This window comes from Lissotriton helveticus, chromosome 3_1, assembly GCF_964261635.1.
Source record: "Lissotriton helveticus chromosome 3_1, aLisHel1.1, whole genome shotgun sequence".
Lineage (NCBI taxonomy): Eukaryota > Metazoa > Chordata > Amphibia > Caudata > Salamandridae > Lissotriton > Lissotriton helveticus.
In genome coordinates, this window is record NC_136061.1 from 300,600,215 (window position 1) to 300,615,614 (window position 15,400).

Consider the following 15,400-nt stretch of genomic DNA (forward strand, 5'->3'; position numbering starts at 1 on the left):
CTCCTGGGATGGGGAGCGCACTCCGGAGATCTGCAGATTCAAGGGACGTGGTCCCCGTCAGAGTCCACGTACCACATCAATTTCCTGGAACTCAGGGCTGTTCACTTGGCGCTGAAGGCCTTTCAACCGTCCTTCCGGACCAACTCTCTGCTTGTACAGACGGACAATACGACCACGATGTATTACCTCAACAAGCAGGGGGGCTCGAGATCGCGCACTCTGTCTCAGGAGGCGCAGGCGATCTGGCATTGGATTCTGGCTCGAGGACTCTCGATAACGGCCACTCATCTGCCAGGTGTGCAGAATGTTCAGGCAGACGAACTGAGCAGACTCATTCAGGAAAACCACGAACGGGTCATAAACGACGAAGTACTAGGAGAAGTCTTCGCAAGGTGGGGCACTTCAGAGGTAGATCTGTTAGCCACCGCCGAAAACAGCAAATGCCGAGACTTCGCCTCCAGGTACTACCAGCCGGGGACGCTGGGGAACGCGTTATGGATCAACTGGTCGAACAGCTTTCTGTACGCTTTTCCACCCATTCCCCTGATTCCAGCGGTTCTCATCAAGCTCTCCCAATCCAGGGCGAAGATGATTCTGATTGCCCTGGAATGGCCCAGACAGTGGTGGTTCACGGACCTGCTTCACCGGTCTCTCCTTCCTCACATGAAGCTGCCGTGCAGGCCGGACCTTCTCACGAAGTTCGGGGGGCGGATGGTGCACCCCAACCTCTCGTCTTTGAGTTTGGCGGCATGGCTCCTGAAATAGTGCAATATGGCCATTTGAATCTGTGATGTATTCCTATAGATTCTGTATCGATCCCCCTATTCCTGACCCTATTCTGGTTAGCAAACTAACAAGTTAACTAGCAGCCATCCCATGAGGCAGAAAACCCCCATGATGCAGGAACCGTTATCTGATAAAGCCACACTACGGCACAGGAACGCGTTATCTGATTAGGTCATAACGCTTGCCATCTAATTAGACAAGCGATATTCCTCCAGCCCCTGATAAGGCATACGGAGTTCTCATAACAAATCAAACCTATGCCAACCTGGGAAAAACCCTGCGGCCATTGTTTTGATTTCACCGAGAACTTCAGCAAAAGAATGTGCTAACGACCTGGTCGTATGACATCCTTATTGACGTATCTATGTCCATCCTTACGTCAATCTCGGCACCTTAAAGGTATAAATATTACCGATATTGCCCTATGCAAACACACGCGGTGGTGACGAGAACGGAGCAGCCAGACTTGCCGAAGCCCAGAGCAGAGCAGACCCCGCTGGCGCAGCCCCGCCTTCCTGACGCGCTGAGAACGAGCAGCTGCCCATTTCTCCTGCCGAGAAATCCAGCTCCGGCGCTTCCGGGTAGCCCTCGCAGGCAGCCTGGAATATCGAGACCAGAGACGAGAGATACCATCCCTCATCCATCCTAGATTCCAGGTACAGAACTGAATAACCCCTCACAGAGAATTCTTTAGTCAGTCACTTGGCAAAACAAACTTAACGTAAACTGTAACTTTCTATTCCCGCCCACGTATTAGGCTTAGGTCAGATACACGGGGTAGGCGTAGCTAGAAACACCAGTTGAGTACGATTAACCAAATGTATATGTGTATGTAATATATTTTATTCATTTTAAACCTTCATATGGCTTAGAAACCATATCAATGTTTTTACAGTATTATTTTATACTTCTGCTTTTAATGTATGCACTTTACTTAACCATAAGTATTGCAATAATATCGATCCATTTCTCTTGTATGAGAAAAGAGACTGATCAATAAATAACATCTTTTATTGAACACGCCCGTCTCTTCCTTTTCTCTACAAACTGATGAGACTAAGAATGCACGTACTGACTGAGTAAAATAAATTGCCTTTTGTTCACACGACTCTCGAGATACACTCTTGATTAGGGGAGAGCAAAGTTGTCATGTTCTATGGTTGTCAGAAACTAAATCCCTTCTTGTCTATCCAGGGAGGTTCAACTCCTCCTTGCCTATTCGAGAAAGTTTCTAGTGAACTCTGAGCTAGCTGGCAAACCCAAAACTTTAAGTCTAATATCGACAGTAGTAGACCTAGTTAACGTCTGGTCTAGGCCTATACTATTGAAGGTATTATTCCAATGCGCAGAGCCTATTGGGATAATAGGAACTACACTACATGGCGCCCAACGCGTTTGGAAGGGCGATAAAACTAACGTAAGACATTTAGAGTAACTCAGTCGTGCTTTCTCACTCAGACCCCTTTTTTCCCGTAATACTCCAAAGACGTCTGGAGTGGGTGAAAGGTAATATCCGCCAAACCTCGCAGGAGGAAACTCCTATGTATGGTACTTGGTTTAGTCAACGTTGAAGGATAAACCGTTCCAAAATATTGTGCATCTAATCTTTGTTTCCATAAGAAACCTGATCTGCAAACAAACAAAATAACCTTCTGTCGGTACAATGTCAGACAGTGAAGGAGAAAGAGAGGCAGTTAGATTAGCAACTGAAATAGCAGCAGCTGATACTGCACTGCAAGACGCAGACCCGGATATAATACTCATCCCGGTCATTAAAAGGAAATCTATAACTTTAAAACTTATAGAAAATGGACTGACACCTAGAGGTGGTACAGTCATATTCGTAATTGAGGCACACGAATATCGGCAGACAGAGGTATACTATTCATGGATACATTTTCCAGCAGCAAATGCTGTAACAAAGTACTTCCACTATTACAAAGTAGAGGAACCTCCTGGAGAGTACACTCCTTTTGAGGAGGTGGAAGTACCACTTAAATTTCAAGAGCATTTGCTCTTATTTAATGGCGCCCTAAAACATAATAATCACATCACCAGGCTCGGTCCTTTAGGTAGACCAGGAGCAACGTGGCCGGTCCTAGCCGGATACACACCACATCCAGACATCAATGGGATGTCTGCAGCAGAGCTGTTAACACAGCTAAAACAATTAATAAAAATACATTGACAATTAGTCCAATATGTGATGCGGACTTCAACAATTCAGCCAGCAATTAAAATTCCACAGCTGACCCCTCACCAGGGGAACACAAATAAAATTACACCACAGAACATTCAATCATGCCTAGGTAAAGTACCAGCTAAACGGGAACAAATACCATTCTGGTTAGCACAAAAAATCACACAAATCGAGGCTGTGTTTCCAGACACCACCCCGTTAGAAAAACACAGGATTCTGACTATCTGTCTTCCAATGGGAATCGCACCACACATTGAGGACTGTGACACTTGGGGTACAGTCTTTGCTTCCATCTACACAAAAACGCACGGTGTTCCATCCATTTCGGTAATACCAGAGGTGCTAAAACAAATTCAAGACGAATATGGTCCAGAGCCCGCTTTAACTCTTGGTATGAAATTACTAAAAGACTTCAAGCAGGTCTCGGCTATATTATTAGCCAACATAAAGGGAGAAGCAGCAAACGTGGCGATCCGCCAGAGGTTAAAGGAGACAGATATAGCAGACCAACCAGCTGAAATTGCCAGAACTATAGAAAAATCCTATGAGGAACTAGGTAGAGATAGTTTAGGTGGAATACCAGTAAAACCACAACTGATTGAAAGTCCTGAAAAAATTTTTTTTAATAATAACTCAATATCACAAAAAAAGAGCTGGGATGGAAACAAACAATCCAATCCTAAAGAAAAGAAATTCCAGTCCAGAGGAAGGTCTCCTAGGCGAAGAGAAAAATCTCCGAACCAAAGACACAGGTCACCCCAGAGTGACCCCTCTGGGAAAAGATATAACCTTAGAAATAGGGATAATATAAAGAAACCTGATAGATATCAAGACATTGATACACGTCCCTCTCAATCTTTTCAGACTTCCTCGCAGAAATCGGAAAGAAGAGGACGATCAGAACAAAGAGAAGAGCACGCCAAGTCCAAAGACAAGGAACCTGCTCAGCTAAAAAAGAAATTACAATTTCCAAAAAAGAAGGTAGCCAGTATCAAGGTAGTTAACAATGCCGAGAATACTGAGGACACAACTGAAAAATGGAGAATGGGCTCAGACAATGCTAGACAGCGCAGCAGAAGTGAGCATAGCTCGCAAAGTCCTTATGAATCATCTGGAGACAGTGGACACGAATGAATATCTTCAAGTGGAAACTGCAGACACCAGAGTTAGCAAACCTCACAAAATATATGAAATAACATTACGTATAGAAGGGGATAAGACTAGAAAAATAAGGGGACTATTTTGGGATAATCTCTCCAAGGGCTATGACATCCTTCTAGCTGAAAAGGACTGGCCACCAGAATTTGTCAGGGAGTGCCCTCATGGCGAAGAAATAATTATGCCTGCCTTCTCAAATCATATCCCAATTCATAAAAAATACACACTTGCCAGAAAGTGGGCAGTAGCCCTAGCTCCTGCTTTATATAAAAATCACGTAGGATGGGATGAGGACTCTCCTCCTCACAAAATCCAGTTAAAATCACAACCTACTGCACAGAGGCAGTACCCAATTAAGCAAGAAGCTAAAAAACAGGTAGAAGAAATTCTAGATCAGCTAGAATACCAGGGGGTGATTGAAACTTGCACCTCACAAATGAACAACCCTTTGTTTCCGGTCTCCAAACCAGACAATTCATATCGTCTAGTTTTGGATTACCGACACCTTAACTCATGTTGCAAAACTTTTGCAGTGCAAAACTCGCATAGTGCTGCACTAATGAATAACATAGTGCGCAAAAAATACAAAACAACATTAGACATCTCTAATGGATTCTTTTGTCAAAACATAGCACCAGAGAGCAGATATTTGTCTGCATTCTCAATAAATGGCACTCAAAAACAATTCTGTCGGTTAGCCCAGGGGTACAAGAACAGCCCAGGAGTATTCTCAGCGAGAGTAACAGAATTACTACAAACATATGACGACGAAGCATTATCGTATGTCGACGACATATACTTAACAGATGATGACTTGGAGACTCACTTGAAGAGAGTGAACACCATAATACTTGGGTTCGCAGCAGAGGGTTACAAATTCAACTTTAAAAAATCCAGAATTGCCCATCTGACAGTCCTGTTCTTAGGATATGAATTATCAAGTGAAGGCAAAAGCCTGGCTGACAATTTCCTAGAGAAATGTGCCGTACTCCAAGCACCTAGAACACTAAAAAACCTACAGTCAATTCTAGGCTTCCTAAATTTCGGAAGAACATACATTGCAAATTACGCAGAAAGGGTCAAACCCCTTTATGATCTAATAAAACCGGATTTTAAAAGAACCAATTGGACTCAAATACACACAGAAATTCTGAGATCCTTACAAACAGACATGCTAATTAAAACAAAATTAGAAACACGTGATAACACACGCAATCTTGTGATTCGAGTCATCCCAGGAAGATGCGGATTCACATACCTGACCTCTAATGAGGGAGAAAAGGTACCAATTGCATTGAAATCACACTTGTACACAGAAGCTGAAAAGAAATTCAGCATTAAAGAAAAAATTGTTCATGCAGTTCAAACCGCAATAGCTAGAGAAAAAGATCAAGCAGACGGTAGACACACCACGGTCAGAACAGCAGAATCAGCCTTTGAGGCATTAACAACACCATGTAATTTACCAACAACAACATTGAATCCGGAATGGATACAATGGGTGAATTCAATCACAACGGACAAAGTATACTACTACTTTGATCCAGAACTAGAGGAACTAAAAAATCTAGAATATGAAAGAACATTCCCTCTGCCAATCGACATTCTGCCCTTACGACAATACGCTTGTGTAATCTATACAGACGGACATGCTCAACCTTCCGTTTGGGGAGAACAAGCATACAACCCAACATGTGAGATCACAAAAGAAGTGTGGCGCGGAGGTAAACTAAGACCTCTATTAACAAAAACACACTCAGTAGAAACTAATTCAGAACAACAGACTGAAATAATAGCATTGAAAATGGCGCTAGATAATGCGGATCGCGAATTCCCGACACTTATAGTGTCCGATTCATATTACTGCGTCAAATCATATAACAACGATTTGCAGACATGGATTCAAAACGGTTACAAAGATGACACAGATGCAACAATAAAGCAGAAACTGCTCTGGGAACAAATAGCTCTTTTACAAAAAGAACTACCAAAGACTCACGTGACACATTCACTGAGTCATCAGCGTGATGGCGTTCACGTTGCAGGGAATTCATTGGCTGAAACAGCCACAGCGGTAGCAACTAAATCGGCTTCCGTAGTTCGGAAAAAGCGTACAGTGAAGTATATTGACGGTGAAACAGTGCTGGCGGTGAAAACGTCATCAAAAGGTGACTGCTCAGCGCTACCGATCAACTATCCACTCAATTATACATACATAATCGATGCAAACTCCGTCCCTTTTGCTCGAATCCCTGGAGTGGGGGATAGAGTGATTCCAAACATGGACAGGAGAAACTTGTTAATAGCAGACGCACATATGGGCGAGGGTCTCAGACACCTCAAACTAAAAGATTCTCTGGAAGAATTACAATCAAGGTACTGGTGGCCAGGCATGAGCCTGCATCATACCATTTTTGTAAAGAACTGCCAAAACTGTAACAGAAATCGCAGTGGTGAGAGAAACGGTGTAATACCGTGTCGTTTCACTCCAGAAAAGATCAACAGTAAAAAGCAAAGCGTCCGATTAACATATACAGGCTAGTTTCCACTTATAATGTAGATCACCAGCACTCGGCTGACGTCTGGACTGTTATACAAAGATTTGCGAGTCTAAATAGCATATACGCTAAGAGCATGCTACGTTTGACCATTGTTTTCAATCTGGCCCTCTAGCCTGAGAGGGGAAACATGGCCAAATGAGCATACCACAGCGGGAATCTTCTCACTTCCTTCCTGAGGGATACTGGATGGTGTAAAGAAAAAACCAAGGCATAAAGCAATCTATAACGGAAAGGTATTAGGTTCGGGAGCTGGGTGGGTCAAACATCTAATAAGTGTCCAACGTAGTCTAAATAACCTGCCAAGAAATTCTCTGAAGGGATTCAGTCCGTACGAATTATTATTTGGAACTAGGATGTTAATCTCTGACCTTGACAGTCAGACTTCAGTGGTAAAGGAAAAAAGCTTTGATATCAAAGATCGTTTGGCTATTTTACAGGACTTAAACGAAACAAGAAAAGACCTGAGCAACATAAAGTTGAAACAGCAGCCAACAACCACTGAAGAACCACCACCTGTCCCAGCAAGACCTGTCTGGATTCCAAAAATCGGGGATCTAGTCAGAGAAAAGATCGCGGTAAAGAAGGAATTTGGGCCTTCTTACAGAAAAGCAGTTCCTGTCTTGTCTGTCAACGGGACAAGATCAGTTGTACTACCGCCGCTTGCTGGTAAAAAGGAGAACCGAGTTGTATCCATCGACCTGGTAAAACCACAATCATGTGGCCGATAACAAATAGTAGGCCGAGTGGACTCCCCATAAGTAGCAGAACACCAAGGTTTGCTACCAGTACAGAGGTACTAACAAAGAGGCTAATCACATTCGAAACGCCTACAGAAGAACAACAAGGACTATGCAACAATGCAATGGAACTTAGACCTCTGAAAACCCAAATAAAAACATTTAGCAGAGACACACCAACCTATAATGAAGTAACAAACGAATATGCAAGAAACAGTAATCCTGAAGCTATTGGAACAATTGACAGAACTGCATCCGGCTACTTCATAAACTTCGATGATTCCTCTGAAGGCTTCACTGAATCAAAAACACAGCCATCAACAAAAACCTTTAAAGATAAAGTTAAAGTACTTTTGAAACAACTGAAAGAAACATATCTAATTTCTCCATGGATCGAATTTTGGGTGGGTTTTGGTGCATTTATCCTCATACTTTGGCTCATCATGATACTTACTTTGGGACGCTTCATTGAGGGAAAATATGCTAAAATGGACACAGCAAGTCAGAAAATCAACTTGATCCTCAAACCACACACATCTTCACACGTCGAGAAAAGAGAACTTTCTTCAGTCAACTTCACAGCCAATCCTATACCGGGTGGGGTAGCATGGGACAACACTGACTACGAAATCTATGGTCCGGTTGAAATCCTGAAATATCCACACCAAATTAAGATCTCATTGAGTGACTTTGTAAAACCAAGCTCATTTGCTGATGATTGGGACTTCGAAAGTATAAACAATATGATGTCTGACTTAGTGATGTCTGCTAAATTTACCAAACATGATTATTTGCAGGGTTCTACAAATTATGATAGTATGTACTGTTATAACCACTATGGTAACCATTTTCTACATAGATCTGCACAACCTAGAAATGTTTTAAATTATAATCAATGGGAACATTGTGCAACCCCTCCAAAAGGAAGCTCACGAACCGTTTACGACAAATATTCATATTTTTCAGGTTTTAACATAAGTAATGCTGAAACATTTTATTTCAAATTGTCAAATAAGACAGGAACGAAGACCATGATAACAAACACAAAATTGATCTATTCAGACTCATTCCTTGAACAAATGAATACTTTTGGTTTTGAATATTGGGACAAATATGTTGAATTGAAAAGTGTTTGGGGCACAAAAGAATGGCAAGTACAGGGTATAGAATCTTTGTTTAGAGCCTGCATGATCCCAGAACAAATTATATTTTTAAATGACACTGTTCAACAAACTACCTGTCTTGGCTTAGCCAAAATCAAAGACTTAAATAAACCGTCTATTCCAAAACCAACAATGAACAGCAATAGCTCTACAGAAGAAGAGATAGACGTAAATTATGTATTAAACCAAAACAGAACACATCCAGATTGGAAAAAGTGGTTGATCTGGCCCACAGATACTAATAACTGTCAAGACAGATTCCTGAACAAAACACAGGGGTTCAAAATGACCAGGCCAGACCCTAGATATTCCCAAAGACATCACCCAGGAATAATAACCACCTACAGTGTGGGCAAATTATGCCTTCAATGGCTACAGACTTCCACACTGGCAGAAATTAAGCAACACCTAACTTTACTTACTGATGGTGCTGACTTGCGTGATTTCATTTTGGGACCGCGCAAACAGCGTCAGAAACGTTTCATAGCAGCCTCTGTATATGCAGCATACAACGAGGCCTGGAAGGTGACTCAAATTGAGACAGCAGAAAGAATACGGGAAATTGACTGTATTAATTTGGAAAAATCACTTTCTGTAGTGGACAATGGGTTAATGACTCTGTCCTCCAGAATTTTTTCTCTGGACAGCATTGTGTCTTCAGCAATCGACATATTATCGCAAGACTTACTGTTATTACAACACGGTCAGTCCCAATTGCGTTCTATTGTACAGCTTGGCTGGACGTTACAAAATCTGCGTTCAGGCTATGTGCCTTGGCGTTTAATCAACACAACGTCACTTTTCAATATCTTTAACCTTACTGATATACAAATCAGTATGGCCCAGAAGGGTGCTGATTATACAATCCTGAGCATTGAGAAACTTGAGAGATTACCAGTGACAATGTCAGAACGACCTGTCAGTGAATGGATAATACATGGGATAATTAATATTCCAATATCAACCTTCAGGTTTCAATACTGCCAAAAATATATACAGGCTGGCATGTACGAAAAGCTGGGAATGGGGTACATTAAAACAACATGGAACTTGCCCTATTCACATGCATGTGTCAGTAATAAAGGACAGAAAGTGTTTCTTAGTGGCAATAATTGTGCAATGTCACTAAGCGGTACACTTCTGTGTAACGGAATTAGTTTGCATGGAGCCTGTGAAGGGAACTCAAATAACCTTTCATGTCACCAGCAAGGCGCACCTGCAACAGAGATTGAACCATTCTTTCAAAGACTCTATAATGGGAGTTACATTCTAATTGTAGACCGCAGATGCTGTAGTCTTATGCCCGAGACTCCTTATCTCGTAACTACGACTGCGAAGGTCAAGTGCTGTGGACACTCATTGTTCCCCAGCTCCTTTCCAGACAGGGAGGCAAGGGCATGGCCCAACTTGAAAATTACTTCTATTCGAATAGATACTTTAAGCAGAATGAAAACAGTGCTTCTTCAGACGCCGACAAGGCTCACGTCATCAAAAGAAACGTATGATCTCCAAGTCGCAAGGACGACTGCAGAGATACATTCATTGTTATCAACTAATTCCCCCATACATTTCGCAGAAATCCTGAATGAAATCTTAAATATTTCTGATACCAGTGGAGTCTCAAAGGTATTTAAGACAGTATTTTCGATGGCATTAACACCATTCAAAGCCATACTGGGTATTTTTCCAGATTTCGTCCATTCGATTTTTGGCGGACTTCCCCTCATTTTGGGACTAATTGCAGGAATCCTATTCCTAGTCCTTATATTTCGTTATGGCAAACCATGTCACAGACAAAACACCTGCGACAAGGGAAGAAACAATCCTAGCCATTGGATACCGGGACCGGATATCAAAAATCCTGGGACTATCCCGGCTTAGAGACCTGAACATGACTTGGTTTCTATCCTTTCGACCAATGTGGCAACGATGTGTTTTACCTGTATTAAGGTGCCTGCTATGCGGAGAAGAATGCGTGTTAGACACCTGTCTGACGCTACAATCGGATGCGCCAATGGATGCAGAAACATTGTTGAGTCCAACAAAGGCTCATGCTTTGTGCTGCCCTCAACGGCTACCAATCCTGATGACGGCATTCGTGGAAGCTTCACCACTACGATTAAGGGGTAGTGAGGTTCAAGATGAAAGCAGCATCGATCAGGTACGACCTTCTGTCAGCAATCCAAATCAGAATGTCAATGGAGACAATCATGCGCACGAATGCATGGTTACACCTATTTCCGAGTTAGTGGGACTCTCCCAGGAAGCTGTTGACAACTTTTTCGAGAGTCTAAATGATATGATGTTCTCACCGGAGCAGAAATAGAGACTTTTGAGCAAGCTCGTACACGGCGTTCCCTGAATTTGGCCTTCAACTTTAATAATACAGTCGCATGAACAATTTCCCCTCCAGTTCACGGACAGCATATTTTTCAGCAGCCCCAAAATATTTTTGCATATTTTTCGGGACACTATCTTCTGCTTAAAGTAAGAACTATTCTTAGAGAACTAACATTTCTAATTTTAAATAGTTTATAGACATTAGCTGCCCGCTGGTATGTTCATAAATATTTTATTCTGTGATGAAATGGTCTCGAACTTTTTTTCTGTATTAAGAGCCATTTCATGTGTAAATTTTCATATACAAAATAGCAATAATGTATACAAATGCGTGATTACTTTAGCATTTCCCTACAGCTTGAGTGCATACTATACATATGACTGCATTTTTTCCGTGTATTTGATAATTTCAAAATGCATTTATGTATTTTGGGGTGGTAAGGTATACACATTACTCTATAGTATGTTTTACTATGCATAGATTAGTAAATATGTCCATAGTTAGCGTGGAGTGGGTGTGATGTATTCCTATAGATTCTGTATCGATCCCCCTATTCCTGACCCTATTCTGGTTAGCAAACTAACAAGTTAACTAGCAGCCATCCCATGAGGCAGAAAACCCCCATGATGCAGGAACCGTTATCTGATAAAGCCACACTACGGCACAGGAACGCGTTATCTGATTAGGTCATAACGCTTGCCATCTAATTAGACAAGCGATATTCCTCCAGCCCCTGATAAGGCATACGGAGTTCTCATAACAAATCAAACCTATGACAACCTGGGAAAAACCCTGCGGCCATTGTTTTGATTTCACCGAGAACTTCAGCAAAAGAATGTGCTAACGACCTGGTCGTATGACATCCTTATTGACGTATCTATGTCCATCCTTACGTCAATCTCGGCACCTTAAAGGTATAAATATTACCGATATTGCCCTATGCAAACACACGCGGTGGTGACGAGAACGGAGCAGCCAGACTTGCCGAAGCCCAGAGCAGAGCAGACCCCGCTGGCGCAGCCCCGCCTTCCTGACGCGCTGAGAACGAGCAGCTGCCCATTTCTCCTGCCGAGAAATCCAGCTCCGGCGCTTCCGGGTAGCCCTCGCAGGCAGCCTGGAATATCGAGACCAGAGACGAGAGATACCATCCCTCATCCATCCTAGATTCCAGGTACAGAACTGAATAACCCCTCACAGAGAATTCTTTAGTCAGTCACTTGGCAAAACAAACTTAACGTAAACTGTAACTTTCTATTCCCGCCCACGTATTAGGCTTAGGTCAGATACACGGGGTAGGCGTAGCTAGAAACACCAGTTGAGTACGATTAACCAAATGTATATGTGTATGTAATATATTTTATTCATTTTAAACCTTCATATGGCTTAAAAACCATATCAATGTTTTTACAGTATTATTTTATATTTCTGCTTTTAATGTATGCACTTTACTTAACCATAAGTATTGCAATAATATCGATCCATTTCTCTTGTATGAGAAAAGAGACTGATCAATAAATAACATCTTTTATTGAACACGCCCGTCTCTTCCTTTTCTCTACAAACTGATGAGACTAAGAATGCACGTACTGACTGAGTAAAATAAATTGCCTTTTGTTCACACGACTCTCGAGATACACTCTTGATTAGGGGAGAGCAAAGTTGTCATGTTCTATGGTTGTCAGAAACTAAATCCCTTCTTGTCTATCCAGGGAGGTTCAACTCCTCCTTGCCTATTCGAGAAAGTTTCTAGTGAACTCTGAGCTAGCTGGCAAACCCAAAACTTTAAGTCTAATATCGACAGTAGTAGACATAGTTAACGTCTGGTCTAGGCCTATACTATTGAAGGTATTATTCCAATGCGCAGAGCCTATTGGGATAATAGGAACTACACTACAAATCTCCCAGCGGATTGTATGGACATACTGAAGGAGGCTAAGCGACCTTCCACTCGGACTTCTTATGCTTACAAGTGGAAGAGGTTTTGCATCTGGTGCAAGTCTAAGAACTATGACCCTACGACATGCAAGGAAGATGTCATCCTTCCATATCTGCTACATTTGGCGCAGTCTGGCCTTAATGTCCATTCCATTAAGGTTCATCTGGCTGCTTTGACTGCCTACAGGAAATGCCCTTCACAGACTTCCTTCTTTCAGATCCCTGTGATCAAAGATTTTTTGGAAGACTTGAAGAAAGTGTTCCCTCCTGTCAGGCTTCCTTCGCCTTCATGGGACTTGAATGTGGTGCTGTCCAGATTGATGAAGGAGCCTTTTGAACCTATTCATAAGGCTTTGTTGCAGCATCTGTCCTGGAAGGCGGCGTTCCTCGTGGCCATTACATCGGCCCGCAGGGTGAGTGAAATTCAGGCGTTGTGTTGCCAAGAACCTTATACTGTATTTCATGCTGCTAAGGTTGTTATGCGTACTCACCCTAAGTTTCTTCCCAAGGTTGTTTCTGATTTTCATATCAATCAGACTATATCTTTACCTACGTTCTTTCAGAATCCTTCATCTCCAGCGGAGAGGTCTTTGCATTCCCTGGATGTTAGGAGGGTGCTGAAATTTTATCTGGATAAAACCAGGGATATTCGTAGGTCAGACAAATTGTTCATCAATTATGGATCAGTCAGGACGGGTCTTGCGACCTCTAAGCAGTCTATCTCTAGGTGGATTGTGTCCTGCATACAGCTGTGTTACCAAAAAGCTAATAAGACCTTAGGAGGTAAGCCTAAGGCTCATTCCACCAGGGGCAAGGCTGCCACGACAGCATTGCTCCGTAATGTTCCGATTGCAGAAATCTGCAAGGCGGCCACTTGGAAGTCGGTTCATACCTTTGCTAAGCATTACTGCCTGGACACTGATGCCAGGGCAGACACTCAGGTTGGGCAGGCTTCGCTGCGAAATCTGTTCGCACAGTAGTGGCGTTAATTCTCTTTTCTCTACCGCCGCTTTGGTGTGGGGATGGGCTTGCCATTCTATTCACTAGATTATGACTATACACAGAGATCCCCTACTACAGAAGGAGTAGTTTCTGTCCTGTAACTCCAGTTCTGTAGTAGGGGTATCTCTGTTATAGTCATAAGCGCCTTCCCTCCTCCCCGGTGGAGAGAGACATATTCCTTTATGGAATGCTACAGGTCTGGCGTGTTACGCCTTCAAAAAGAACTGAAACTAAGTTGGACCTGCTATGCATTCTGGGATACTGGGAGAAGGTCTGGAAGATTCTCTTAAAGGCACAGTATCCTGTTTTGAGCCACATAATGGCAGCCTATGGGGCTTGTCTGTCCAGGTTCTTCTCTCTATCATTCCTGAGGGATTTTGCTGGTAAAGCAAGGGAAATCTGTGCAGGCTTTTGCTGTTTTGTGGATTTTATGGTGGAATTTCTAGTTGAAGTACTGGACAGTGTAGCCTTTCTAGGCTGCATTATCTGTCTTTAAATTCTCTCTTAAGTGTCTATGCATTTCTGCATTGTTTGACACTGTGAGAGATTATTTTTGATTGCTCCGGGGTCCACGCACATGGGCGGGACTATTCACTAGATTATGACTATAACAGAGATACCCCTACTACAGAACTGGAGTTACAGGACAGAAACTACTCCTTACTAACTACTACTAGACAATTAGACAGTACAAGGCAGCAGTATATTATGCAACTTGCCTTGCCTGCCTGCCCTCAGAGAGACCCGAATGACATACAGTTTCTGTTCTGTTGTACTGGGCTTACTTTTAAAGATAGCAAAGAAAATTCAAAAATAGCTGTAGGGATGAATTTGAATTATAAGCATAAAGCAAACATAGTAATAACAAAAACACACAGTAGTAATGATTGAAGACAAAAAATGAATCAAATTATTTAAAAGATGATGAAAGCTGATATTGTTACTGTATGTTATCCTGTTCAAAATGGGGAGTTGCATCTCGGCATTCCTCTTGGTCCTCACTTCCATGGATGCTCCGGCCATAAATCTTGGGTGACGCCACTGCCTGCCTGGCAGATGTAGATTCATTGGTAAGGCAAGTGTGAGTTATTTTTCCCAGTATATCACAGAGTCAAGGCCATCCAAATCCTAATCCCTCAGGGTTGTGTGATGCTCAATGGGGGCCCACCTCTGAATCGACCCAAGTCTGGTTTGCAATCGAGCACAGACTTTTGGGAGCGACTGAGCGGGGGGAAAGGAAAGGGAGGGAACTGCAGGGAGGGTGACCTGTAAGGGCGACAAGAACCCACAATAAACAATCCTGCCTTTAATACTTTTCTTTCCCTCTATTATTCTCTCTCTTTCCTATGTATATTGCTCATACCTGTAAAGGAAAATAACTGCTCCTTAAATCCTAACAGAAGAGAGATGAGAGATTCCATGCGATTCTGGCTTGCTCTCTTTTCCTCTTCAATCACAATGTTTATACCAAAAGGATTAAATGTGTAGCTTTCCTTGATTTCAGCAAAGCAACCACA